We start from the raw sequence: 14,549 nt of genomic DNA on the forward strand, positions 1-14,549 counted from the left end.
TCGGGAAAGTACGGCGGGTGCGGAGGATGTCTCATCCAAGCGATTTCAAGGTGCCTTTCACTGGTTTTTCTATGTGAGACGGCGCATTATCGTGTAAAAAATCACTTTGCTATGTCTTCTGCCCGTTCCGGTCGTCTTTCTATCAATGCGTGATTTAAATTAATCATTTGTTGGCGATAGCGTTGTGCATTAACGGTTTCGCCGAGCTTCAGGAGTTCATAATACACAATACAGCTCTGGTCCTACCAGACATAAAGCATGGTCTTCTTGTCACGTTTAAATTGTCGAAAACATGTCTCACATGTTCTAATTGATGGAGGGTGTTCACCATATGTTTCTACCAGCAAACGATGACTTTCCACAGCTTTTTTCTTTTGATTAAATAAGAAAAGCAATGAGTGCCACAAATGTTCTTTTTCAGGCACAAACGGCGACACGATCACTGAACGATACAACACAGACGCTAGTGTTTGGCGGACTCAACTTGGTGTGTGTTGGTAGATTAATGTCAGACGAACAAACTGACGTATATATCAAATTCATACGCTGCGTACTGTTCGCTGGCGCCATCTCTTAGTGAAACCAGAAAATACTTATGCATACACCTGGTAGTTTTTAAAATGATATTTATTCGTGGCGTCGACCACTGTATATCTTTTGCCGCTACATGTGGAACTTTCAACCCATCAATGCAGTAATTAAAATTGAGAGGACTTTTTCTCTTTGTGAAACTCCCAACTTGAGATTCCATCTCGCTTAGCATTAAATCATTGTTTGGTGATCATCTCACAACATTGTCGAGGTCTATTTGCAGTCACTCACAATCCTGTATCTTATTTATTACTCTATACAGGATGTTTCAAAAATTGGGGGGGGGGGGCATAATTTCTGGTATGTATTTGTTATATGTAGACAATCAAAATAGTTCAATACAACATGTGTCCGGAAATGCTTCGTTTCCGAGCCATGGTCTTCACAACACTGAACTTAACCGGAACGTTTTTCTTCCGCAGGTCATTGTCATTACAGAAGATGTTCAAAATGACCACCTCCTGCTTGAATACAGACCTCACATCGATGTCTCATTGACATGGATCGAATGTTTCCTGATCGATGGATATGTAGAGGTGGCCCGATTGGTTGGTCTCCAGGCTCACCTGATCTGAACCCTCTCGTTTTCTACTTGTGGGGCCATTTAAATCGGTGTATTCGTCTCCGGTGCCTACTGTGTAAACCTATCGGAATCGAATTGTGGCATCGTGTGAGGACACACGCAATACTCCTGGAGTTTGGGATCGTGTTCGCAGGTCAATGAGACATCGATGTGAGGTCTGTATTCAAGCAGAAGGTGGACATTTTGAACTTCTTCTGTAATGACAATGACTTGCGGAAGAAAAAGGGGCTCATAACGTAACACATACAGTACACAGATGTTAACAGTTGTTAGAATGTGATTTATATTAGAAAGTTACATTTTTGCCAATGGAACAATGCCTATTAATATTCATTGTTGTGAACTCCATAACTCGGAAATGAAACATTTCCGGACACATGTTGTAATGCACTATTTTGATTGTCTACATGTAACAAATACATACCTGAAATTATGCCCCCTATTTTTGAAAAACCCTGTATAATATAACATCATCCACAAAAAGTAATTCCAGTTCTTTACTCATATCATTCATACACAAGGTGAATCACCTAACGTTTGCACCCCAAATATTTCTGAAACGGAAGGTGCTATTGATGTGTTGTTTTCACAAAAATGAATTATAACCAAAGGGGCTCATAACGTAACACATACACTACACAGATGTTAACAGTTGTTAGAATGTGCTTTATGTTAGAAAGTTACATTTTTGCCAATGGAACAATGCCTATTGATATTAACAAAATAAAGCTAGTGTAAATAAGAATGCCAATGGTGGGGTTTTGTTTAGGATTCTACTACAAGACTTTTGTGAGCTATCATAGTTTAAAAAATTGTAAATAACGACAGTTGTCTACTCCATTCAACTGCTTAGTTATGAGTCTACGATGTTCTTATGTTGGTTTCCTTTACAGCACACCCTTTCCATGGGAACTTCCTTGTCAGTTACTTTGTGATAGTTCAAGAAGTAGGACGTCGTGGATTATGGTCTCTATCAATGCTGAAAAATCCAACATGTTAATAGTGTATGTAGAATATAGGGGCCGGGCTGAGTGGCTCAGACGGTTGAGTCATTGGCCTTCTGATCCCAACATGGCAGGTTCGATCCTTGCTCAGTCCGGGGGTATTTGAAGGTGCTCAAATACGTCAGACTCGTGTCGGTAGATTTTCTGGCACGTAAAATAACACCTGCGGGACTAAATTTCGGGACCTCGGCGTCTCCGGAAACCAAGAAAGTACTTAGTGGGACGTAAAGCCAATAACATTATTATTATTAGAATGTAGGGAGAATGGTGTTATGTCTTGTGCTCTGTACGCGAAACGATATCCCAATAGACGTCACACATCTCGACAATTGTTTGTGAACCTCTTTTACCAATTACATGAAACTAGAAGTGTAACACCTAGAAGAAGTAACAGAGACATACGAGTGACTGGAGAAGAGGGTAAAATTAATGATTGCTGTTGCTGTAGATCTGCATGTTAAATCCTGTGCAATCGCACGAGGAAGTAGCATGAGTCAGGCAAGCATACTACGCGTTCTCCTATGTTCCATCGGTATAATGTATTTCTTCACCAAGAGCTGCATGGAAACGATTTTGACAATCGTGTTAACTTTTGTACATGGGCATTAAGGCTACATACACCAGATTTTAGGTCTATATTGTTTTGTAATGAGGCAGCATTTACAAATCATGGCTAATATACTTCCGAAACGAGCACTATTGGTTTGTAATCAATATCCATTAGCTTCATCAGGTGGAACGTCAGCGTCCATGGTGTTCAAATGTGTGGTGTGGAATATTGAACCGTCAGTTCATAGGCCCTTTTTCCATAGGTGGAACACTAGATTCTCAAAAGTATCACTACCTCCTAGCACACCAAATTCCACAGATGTTAGAAGACGTTCCTCTGTAGACTAGAAGGAACACATAGTATCAGCATGATGGCTGTCCAGCGCATAGAGCACGAAGTACTACAGTTTGTCTTCAACGATTGTTTTCAAATCGTTGGATTGAACGAAGGGGACCTGTACCTTGACCAGCACGCTCACCAGATTTGACCCATTTAAATATTTCTCTGGGGAAAGCTAAAAGATACTGTTTACAAGGACATACCAACCATATCACATGAAACGACGTATTACTGCTGCCTGCGCTGAATTTTATGATGAAATTCTAGAACGTGTACATCAGTCTTCACATGACAGACTGTTAGCTTGTATTGAAGATGGTGGTCATTATTTCGAGCATAACCTTTGAAGGCCAATTCTCTACCCCCTTCAGAATCAAAAGAAGTTGTTTATTCACTTTTTTTCGTAAGTTAGTGCTGGCACATGGAGGAGACAACTGCCAGTATTTACAATTTTTAAACATCGATAGCTTAAAACTACTATTACTAGAATCCTAAAAGATCACCATTGACAATCTAATTTACTCTAGTTTTATTTCGTTAATGCCAATAAGAGTTGTTCCATTTCAAAAATGTAACTTTCTAAAATAAATACACATTCTAATAATGATTAAAATCTGCATATGGGCTACTATTCTGATCCCTGCTTACACATCACTTCTGAGAAAACAGCACATCAATAGCACCTTCCATTTAATAAATATTTGGGATGCAACTTTCAGGTGATTCATTCTGTATATGAGAAAATATAAAGGTCCAACAATACTGCATTGAGGAATTCCCCTCTAAATGATTACAGGATCACATATTGCCTTACCTACTCTACAGTCGTTCTCTGAGATTTACTTTCTAGAATTATAGCCACCCATTCAGTCACTCTTCTATCTACTCCGACTGCATTCAATTATGTTATTCCTCTCCGATGATCTACCCTATCAAGAATATTAGATGCAGATCGCGATACAGTCCACTTGACACCTCCTGAATCTAAAATATCTGCTATACCTTGCAGTAAACCTACAAGTTGAGTTTCAGTGGAATAACTCTTCTTAAAACCGAACTGCGGACTGTCAAAGTAGTTACTAATTTTGCAGACATTTATAATAGAATCAGAAAGAATGCTTTTCCAGAGCGTACATGCAACACTTCTCAAGCTGACTGGCCTGTAATTATCGGCTTTATGTTTATCACCCTTTCCTTTATACACAGGGGCTACTATAGCAACTCTCCATTCATTTTGTGTAGCTTTTTCATACAAACAGTTTTCAAATTTCTTCAGATATGATACTATACCGTGTGATTCAGCTGCCCCTTCCAATGTGGTTTTATGCAACCCAACTAACGTGCGACATGGTTATAAGGAGGCTATTCCCCTTCAGGCGCATTGTATGGTACTAATGTCCAGCGAGCACATTTTTCAATCGATTCTGAACTCTACCTACTGGTTATACTCTCCGCTTGCAAAACATGACTTCTTGAAGTCATGCAGTGACGTCCTTTGACCATATAACTATGTTAATGTGTCGTGCCTCGTGACCGGGTGTAACGAAGAGGGGAATCAATGCATAAAACTAGCTAACAGTGCAGTAATTAATGTCTTAAATACCGAACCGGATGGCGTATGTACTCTGCTCTCGTCGTACTACAAGCATGTGTCCAGCCGTGTAGCCTACAAAATGTGGTTAAGCGTTAGCCTAGCAATCGACGGAATGTGCTGTTGGCTGTTCGAATCCTGCATTACTCAAATATTTTTGCATCGGTATGTTGTTTGAATAAGTAAACACAGGCCCACGTTTGCCACATTCAAACAGTAGAATGACGCTGTTATTCATCTTGTGCCCTGCGCATACTCCGCTGGTCAGGGCCTGAATGCAATATCTGCTGTCATTCGGCAGGTTTTCCACAGAGGAATACGTTGACATGCTCCTCACTTATGGCGAAGCAAGATTAACGCGTGCGAGGCACTACGTCTGTACCAGGAACGGCATCCCGACAGGCAACACCAGACTGCTATGACATTCCACCGTTTTGAAGGACGCCGAAGGGAAACAGGCGTAATTTTCAAGCAGCCGCCAGTCCGCGATAGACCCGTTACATCGGGTGAAATGTTGCTCGTAATAACGCACACATCACTACAAGGGTGATTGCACAACAGGTGAACTCCAACCAGCCGTCCGTCTGGCGAATACTGCATGAACATAAATTTCACCCATACCATCTCGAGCTACACCAAGAGCTCCATGGACGGGATTTCGAAGCTCGTGGAGTTCTGTCAGTGGCTATTAGGCAGGCTGAACAATGATGCAGCATTCGTATAGCACATCTTGCTATCGGACGAATCGCGCTTCCAGAATAAAGGGAACGTCAATCTCCACAACATGCACTGTTGGAGCCCGGACAATCCTCAATGGATGCGACAAGCGGCCCATCAAGTACGAAGGGAAGTGAATGTGTTGTCGTGGAATCTTGGGGGATTGCTTGATTGGACCTTATTTCTTTGAGGGCCATTGGACGGGCCCACGATACCTGCACTTTCTGCGTCAGGAACTCCCACTGCTGCTGGAGGATGTGCCCTTACACGATCGTTTCACGATGTGGCTGCAACAGGATGGAGCTCCGCCACATTCAACTTTACCCGCTCGTAAGCATCTGAACGAGGAACTGCCATGTGAATGGATTGTACGAGGATGCCCTGTTTCTTTGCCCGCCAGAACACCGGATTTAACGCCGTTAGACTTCTTCTTGTGGGGACATTTGAGGAACGTCGTTTACACTCAAGCACCGGAAAATCCCGACAGTATCCGGCAATTAATCAGGGACGCATGGCGAACAATTACACCTGGGATGCTTCAGCGCACAAGACGATCTATTTTACACCAGGCCCGAATGTGCATAAACCAAAACGGTCGTTATATCGGGCATTTGCTGCGACAAAACCTTGTCAGGGCTGTTGTGTTCCTATTATTTCCGGCCCGTATGTGTCCGGCCTGCAAACACATTCATTAACAAAATTTGCATGAAAACGGGTAATGCAGTTAAATTACGTGCGGTACGTATTAAACAAATATTTTTTAAAATATAGAATTTTCGCTCCTGACTCGAGCCTCACACCTCACACGTAAGCACTCTCCGCCGTGCCTTTACTAAGTAGGCTACGGTTCCGTACAGCACGCAGCGTAGCTTATAGCATGTATTCGGTTTACTGCGGTCACAATATCAATTTAGTGTTTCGCCGGCGTGTCAAGTTCGTATGATCTAGAACAGAGGTGCACAGTTGGGCGACCGTTGAGGCTATAGTGACTCTATATGAACAGTGTGGCGAAGTCCAGTCCAGCCGCCATGTTTTAGCCAAGTACTTAGTCAGCTGATAGATGTAGGAGAGTGATATTATTATTGTTTCAATAAAGAATAGGTCCGCCTCTGTGGTGTAGTGGTTAGCGTGATTAGCTGCCACCCCCGGAGGTCCGGGTTCGATTCCCGGCTCTGCCACGAAATTTGAAAAGTGGTACGAGGGCTGGAACGGGGTCCACTCAGCCTCGGGAGGTCAACTGAGTAGAGGTGGGTTCGATTCCCACCTCAGCCATCCTCGCAGTGGTTTTCCGTGGTTTCCCCTTCACCTCCAGGCGAATGCCGGCATGGTACCTAACTTAAGGCCACGGCCGCTTCCTTCCCTCATCCTTGCCTATCCCTTCCAATCTTCCCATCCCCCTACAAGGCCCCTGTTCACCATAGCAGGTGAGGCCGCCTGGGCGAGGTACTGGTCATACTCCCCAGTTGTATCCCCCGACCAAGAGTCTGAAGCTCCAGGACACTACCCTTGAAGGCGGTAGAGGTGGGATCCCTCGCTGAGTCCGAGGGAAAAGCCGACCCTGGAGGGTAAACAGATGATGATGTTTTAAGATGTTATTTATTTTGCTTTGCTGTGTGTACTGTATATAGGCCTATAGTATTTGTTAAATTAAGAGTCTGACTACCTGACGTAAGATCTCAAAATTTAGATTTATACGTGTTATAGGCCTTCACGTCCGCCTCTGTGGTGTAGTGGTTAGTGTGATTAGCTGCCACCCTCGGAGGCCCGGGTTCGATTCTCGGCTCTGCCAGGAAATTTGAAAAAGTGGTACGAGGGATGGAACGGGGTCAACTCAGCCTCGGGAGGTCAAATGAGTAGACGGGGTTCGGTTCCTACCTCAGCCACCCTGGAAGTGGTTTTCCCTGGTTTCGCACTTCTCCTCAAGGCAAATGCCGGGATGGTACCTAACTTAAGGCCACGGCCGCTTCCTTCCCTCTTCCTTGTATATCCCTTCCAATCTTCCCATCCCCCCACAAGACCACTGTTCAGCGCAGCAGGTGAGGCCACCTGGGCAAGGTGCTGGTCATTCTCCCCAGTTGTATACCCGACCCAACGTCTCACACTCCAGGACACTGCCCTTGGGGCGGTAGAGGTGGGGTCCCTCGCTGAGTTAAGTTAAGTTGGTAAACTGTCAACCTTCACTTCTCTGTCGCAATTCGCTCAGAGAGCATCAAAAACTTTTTTGTAGATATTTTCAATTTTGTTGTCTATCCACCACTATATCCCCCAGCCCTTCGGTGCTTTTTGTTGTCTATAAATATCTGTACCCCCCCCCTCTCCACACTTCTAATTCTCAAACGCCGCTACTGATCCGAGTTACACTTCCACGCAGTGCTGAGCTCCAGATGAAAGTCTTCAAACACATCTTTCTAATTTGTATGTCAATGTTCGTCCGCCTCTGTGGTCTAGTGGTTAGTGTGATTAGCTACCACCCCCGGAGACCCGGGTTCGATTCCCGGCTCTGCCACGAAATTTGAAAAGTGGTACGAGGGCTGGAACTGGGTTCACTCAGCCTCGGGAGGTCAACTGAGTAGAGGTGGGTTCGATTCCCACCTCAGCCATCTCCTCCAGGCAAATGCTGGGATGGTACCTAACTTAAGGCCACGGCCGCTTCCTTCCCTCTTCCTTGTCTATCCCTTCCAATCCTCCCATCCCCGCCAAGGCCCCTGTTCAGCATAGTAGGTGAGGCCGCCTGGGCGAGGTACTGGTCATCCTCCCCAGTTGTATCCCCGACCCAAAGTCTGAAGCTCCAGGACACTGGCCTTGAGGCGGTAGAGGTGGGGTCCCTCGCGGAGTCTGAGGGAAAGAAACAACCCTGGAGGGTAAGCAGATTAAGAAAGGAAAAATGTCAATGTTCGAACTGAGCAAATTTCCTTTCTTAAGAAAGGCCTGCTTTGCTTGAGCTACTCTGCCTTTTATGTCTTCCTTAGTTCTGCCATCACTAGTTATTCTACTACCCAAGTAACAACATCCATTTACTTCCTTTAAGATTTAATTTCCTAACCTAATATTTCCTGCATCATCTGACTTTGTTTGACTGCACTCCATTACATATATTTTTGATTTCTACTCCTTCTGCAAGACTCTGTTCATACCATTCAGCAATTTCTTCAGAACTTCTGTAGACTCAGTTAAAATATCAATATTATAGGTAAGTCTCAGAGTTTTGATTTCCTCACCTTGGATTTTGATTCAATTTCCAAATTCCTCCTTGATTTCGTTTACCCCATGTTCTATATAAATATTGAAAAAGAGACGGGAAAAGTGCAGCCTTACCTCACTCTTTATTTATATTTTTGTAGCCCTCGATTCTTATCACTACAGTCTGATTTTGGTGCAGATTGCAGATAATCCTTCTTTATCGGTATCTGATCCCGACCACCATCAGAATTTCAAATAGCTTTGTCCAATTAACATTTCGAATGCCTTTTCTGATCTACGAATGCCACGTTGATGGGCTTGTCCTTAACTCTATCCTACCAGTCAGGATTGATTCACGTGTTCTCACAATTCTGAAGCAAAACGGATCTTCTGCCAACTCAGCTTCAACTTGTCTTTCCATTCTTCCTTAAATAATACGTGTAAAATTGTTTGCAAGCGTGGGATACTATGTTCACATTTGTCTGCACCTGACTTCCTGGAAAGAAGTATAACAAAATTTGTTTTCAAATCGGATGGCACTTCTCCTGTATCATACATCTTACACATTAAATGGATTAACCTTTCCTTTTTTTTTTTTTTTTTTTTTTGCTATTTGCTTTACGTCGCACTGACACAGATAGATCTTATGGCGACGATGGGATAGGAAAGGCCTAGGAGTTGGAAGAAAGTGGCCGTGGCCTTAATTATGGTACAGCCCCGGCATTTGCCTGGTGTGAAAATGGGAAACCACGGAAAACCATCTTCAAGGCTGCCGACAGTGGGACTCGAAACCCACTATCTCCCGATTACTGGATACTGGCCGCACTTAAGTGACTGCAGCTATCGAGCTCGGTTAACCTCTCCTAAAGCAGTCGGTAATTGTGAATGTAAGTCATTAACTCCAAGTGCTTTGTTCCTATTTACTTTGCAGGTCTCTCAAACCTTTGTCAAATTCTGACCTCAAAATTGGGTCTCATATTTCATCAGCATATCCTCACTCCCTTCTTGTTGCAGACCCTTATCACATACATCTTTCCCTTGATACAATTGTTGAACATGTTCCTGCCATTGTTTTGCTTTGTCTTCTTTCCGTATCAGTGGCTTTCTACCTGAGGTCTTAATACTCATACCGAGCTCGATAGCTGCAGTCGCTTAAGTGCGGCCAGTATCCAGTAATCGGGAGATAGTGGGTTCGAGTCCCACTGTCGGCAGCCTTGAAGATGGTTTTCCGTGGTTTCCCATTTTCACACCAGGCAAATGCCGAGGCTGTACCATAATTAAGGCCACGGCCGCTTCCTTCCAACTCCTAGGCCTTTCCCATCCCATCGTCGCCATAAGACCTATCTGTGTCAGCGCGACGTAAAGCAAATAGCAAAAAAAAAAATTAATACTCATACGCCTAGTTTTCCTTCTTCCAAAGTATTCATTGATGCAACATCTACGTTTCCTACAGCCATACAACCCTTCAATATTCCTGCACTTTTCTCTCACAGTCCAGTATCGCCTGAATCTTCCTAGCCTTCCTTCAGCAGCACTAATGATCTCATTCTTTACGACTGTCCACGCTTCGTCTATTGTGTTTTCGTTATCCTTTTCATGTGGTCTTTGTACAATATGTTCCTTGAAACAATACCTCACTCTCTTTACTTCAACTTGTCTAGCTCCCATCTCCTTGCATTCCTCCCTTTGTACTTCATACGGCATTTCATGACCACCACCGATTTGTGGTCAGAGTCCGCGTCTGCTCCTCAGAAGGCCTTGCAAACCAACACGTGGTAACTGAATCTCTGCCTAATCATAATGAAGTCTATTTGATACCCTCTAGTGTCTCCAGGTCTCGTCCTTCATACAGTTGTCGTCTGTGGTGTTTAAACCAAGTATTAGCACGGACTAAATTCTGATCGATGCTGAATTCTCCCAGCCGACTTCCTCTTTGTTTCCTTTGTCCCAGTCCGTAAACTCCTACTATATTACATTCTCTTCTTTGGCCTACCACTGCATTCCAGTCACCCATCACAAGTAGATTCTCATCTCCTTATACATACTGTATTAAACCTTTCATCTCTTCATACCTTCTTTTAATTTCTACACCATGCACTGAACCAGTAATCATATAGACCTGCTCTATTATAGTGGGCATTGGCTTGGTGCCTGTCTTGGCAACAATAATCCTTTCACTATGCTGGTCATAATAGCGTATCTGCTGGCTTATTGTCTTATTCATTACTAAACCAACTCCTGCATTTCCCATGTGTGACTTTGCGTTGAGAATTATGTAGCTACCAGACCAAAATTCATCCTCTTCCTGCCAACGTACATCACTTATACCAAGTAGGCCTACATCAGTCTTAAGTCTATCCATTCAGATCCTTCATCCTTTTCAGATTCTCTAACTTACCACAACGATTCAAATTTCTGACGTTCCTCGCTCCGGTTCGCAGAATGTTGGCATTCATCTTCCTGATCCTCTCTTGTGCTGTCTGTATCCGGGGGAATACATATTGAGGACTGTTTTACCTCCAGAATATTTTACCCGGGAGTAAGCCATCATCAGTACATAATTATTTCATTCATACAGTGAGAGATGCATGTTCCCGGGATTAATTAACTGATGTAGTTCCCCTTGCTTTCAGCCGTCTAGCAGTATCAACACAGCTAAATACACTTAATGAGCAAATGTCATGGGATAGCGGAGCACTGATGCGTAGGTGTGTTGTCTGCGCACCACACGCCCCCCGTGCCAGCGGCAGTTGTATAGGAGACCTTGTGAGCAGTGGCTGTGCATATGACAGGTGTAACATGGAACGTCGTCGTGAGCTGACACCGTTCAAACGGGGTATGGTGGTCGGTGCCCGACGGATGGGAAGTGCGATTTCGGAAGTGGTGCAGGAATTCGGCTTCACACGATCAACCGTGTCCAGGGTGTATCGTGAATGGTTGAATGCGGGTGTCATCGTCCACAACAGACGAACGGCCGGCCGTCCAGCCACCGTCGATGACCGTGACCGGCGACATCTGAGACGGATTGTCAATAGTGACAGACGGGCAACCGTGCAACAAATCACGACTCAATTCAACACAGGCCGTGCTAGACACGTCTCCCTGTGGACAATCCGTAGGAACATGGGTTCTATGGGGTATGGGAGCCGCACACGGGTGCCACTGTTAACCCAACGTCATTGGGCACAACGACGCACATTTTTTCGCCAGTCACCAGGGATGGACACTGGAACAATGGCGTAACGTGATATGGTCGGACGAATCACGATTTCAACTGCACCATGCCGATGGGAGGCACCGTGTATGGCGCAGACCACATGAAGCGATGGATACCGCCTGCCTCGAGGGTGTGATGCAGGGCGCTATTGTCTGGTGTCAGCTGCGTTCAGAGGACTACCAGGGACTTGTCGACTCACTTCCACTGCGTCTCACTGCAGTTCGCAGGGCCAGAGGAGGCCCCACACGCTAGTAGGTGACTATCCCATGACATTCGCTAAGTCAGTGTATTATCACATGGCTATACCAGTCAATCATCGAGACCACCATTCTTACTACTTCCAAAATGCTAATATCTCATTTTCTTTGAACAATCCGTTAGTCTGGTCTCTCAAAAGATATCCAGGAAATATGGTTGCACCTACGACTCGGCTACCTGCTTCATTGGGACGCAAGATCCTCCCCACTGACTTCAAATCATGGTTTACAGGGGATTATTATTATTATTATTATTATTATTATTATTATTATTATTATTATTATTATTACTATTATTATTATTATTTATGCGTAAGACTTTGGAGATTATGAAATATAAATCTACCCCCTTATCGTTCGTCCACTCTTTCAACCAAGTTTCACAGCCTCTTCCATTTTCCATTTTAATTTCTGTATATTTTCGTGAGTTACATGCGTCCCCTCTTCGATGACGCCTTCTGCCATGATCTAGCTGGTTTACTGGGAAATACCTTCCTGGCCATATTTAAGATTCAGCCCCAGCATTTGTTTGGTGTGAAAATGGAAAGCCGTGAGAAACCATCTTCAGGTCTGCGGACAGTGGAGCTAGAATCCCCTTATCTTCCGAAAGCACGTTCACTGTACGTGACTGTAACCGTGTAGCCAACTCGCTCGGTACAGCCTCATTCCTCCCATAAATTTTGATTAGTTGAACGATACAATTGTTAACTGTTTGTTTATTACACTTATCGTAGTTTTAAATTATAGGTGTTTCAGTTATTGTTCTCTAACTTAGCTTATTACATCATCACCTTTCAATTATTAGGTATATTTTGGTTCAGAGCGCCAATGGAGGGGGGGCCTTGAACTGAAAATCTTAGAGAGCCACTATCCTAAATTCTTGCTCGCAGTGAACCACAACCATGGGCTGTGTTTCAGTAAGGCTGGGGGCTGAGACGGTAGAAGCGCTAGCCTTCCGAGCGCAAGTTAACGGTTTCGATTTCGGCTCAGTCCCCTGATATTGGATTGTGTTCAAATACGTCAGCCTCATGTCGGTAGATTTACTGACACATGAAAGAACTCCGTTGGAACAAAGTTCTGGTAACTCGGTGTCTCCGAAAAGCGTAAAAGTGTAGTTAATTGGAGTAAAACCAATAATATTGATATTAAAATAATGCCCACTTGCACACTACCCAAGAGAGAATGGTGCCTCTCACTTGGTCTATAGGCTCTTTGGACTCTTCCAGTAAGAGAACATGTGGGGCCAGTTGAGACGTCAGCTGTGGCCATTCATGAGCATCACTTAAAACAGCTTTGGGTGAACCTGCATAAGAGAGAACACAACACACGAACTTCTCAGTACATATCGAACCACGGCATGCATTTAGGTCAGAGAGGTTATTACACCATTCTAAGGCCACAAGAAATGTTACCACCGCTCTCTTCTTCGTGTGCGGCCAGTATCCAGTATTCGGGAGACAGTGGGTTCGAACCCCATTGTCGGCAGCCCTGAAGATGGTTTTCCGTGGTTTCCCATTTTCACACCAGGCAAATGCTGGGGCTGTACCTTAATTAAGGCCGCGGCCGATTCCTTCCCAGTCCTAGCCCTTTCCTGTGCCATCGTCGCCATAACACCTATCTGTGTCGGTGCGACGTAAAGCCAATAGCAAACAAAATCTTCTTCGTGTACCCCTGCATTATAATAAATTACTTACTTACGCATTATCCTTTGGTAGGTCCATGTCACCAGGACCAGACAAAGAAATGTTTGCTTTTGGCTTAACACTGGTAAAGAAATCCCAGAAACAAGACTAAGAATATTATTAACGCTGACAACGTGACATTGGGCTGGGCAGCAGTCGTCTTGGCAGGCCAAGGCTCTAACTGAGCTGTAGGGTTTTCTATGTGTTTAACGTCGCATACTCATATATGTTTTGGCGACGACGTAATGGCTGGGTCTAGGGAGGCAGTGGCCGTGGCCTCAGTTGAGTTACAGCCTCGACAGTTATGTGCTGGGAGTACGGGAAACCACGGTAGACCATCTTCATGGCATCCGACGGTAGAGTCGAATCCGTCATCTCTTCAATAACTTGTACTGCGTTGCCATCTCGCTCGGTGTCAAATGATTTTGGTCGGTGGCTGTTAGTTATTTCAACAGAATCGCATCACAATGTGGATGTTTTTGCGGACAATGGTCATTTTCGGTATTTTTCGTTTATCACCAGAATGTATGAACAAGTAGCATATGGATATTACAGAACGAATTCAAACAGAAATCTTTCTTCCATATGGGTACTTCGCCATAATAATTAATCTAATTAAAGGAGACACAACTACTTCAACTGATTTCATAAGTACTGTATATATCTGTATGATTAAGGCAATGTTATTTGTCCTCTTTACAGTATTATCTGCGCACCTTTTCTGGATAGATTTACGCCCTAGTGCTGAATTGGTCGACCTCGGCAATCTTCGAGATTCGTACTGGCAACCTTTGAAACACAAACTATGAATCGCTTATGCATCGCTGTGCGACATCTG

This window comes from Anabrus simplex, chromosome 2 (assembly GCF_040414725.1).
Source record: "Anabrus simplex isolate iqAnaSimp1 chromosome 2, ASM4041472v1, whole genome shotgun sequence".
Taxonomy (NCBI): Eukaryota; Metazoa; Arthropoda; class Insecta; order Orthoptera; family Tettigoniidae; genus Anabrus; species Anabrus simplex.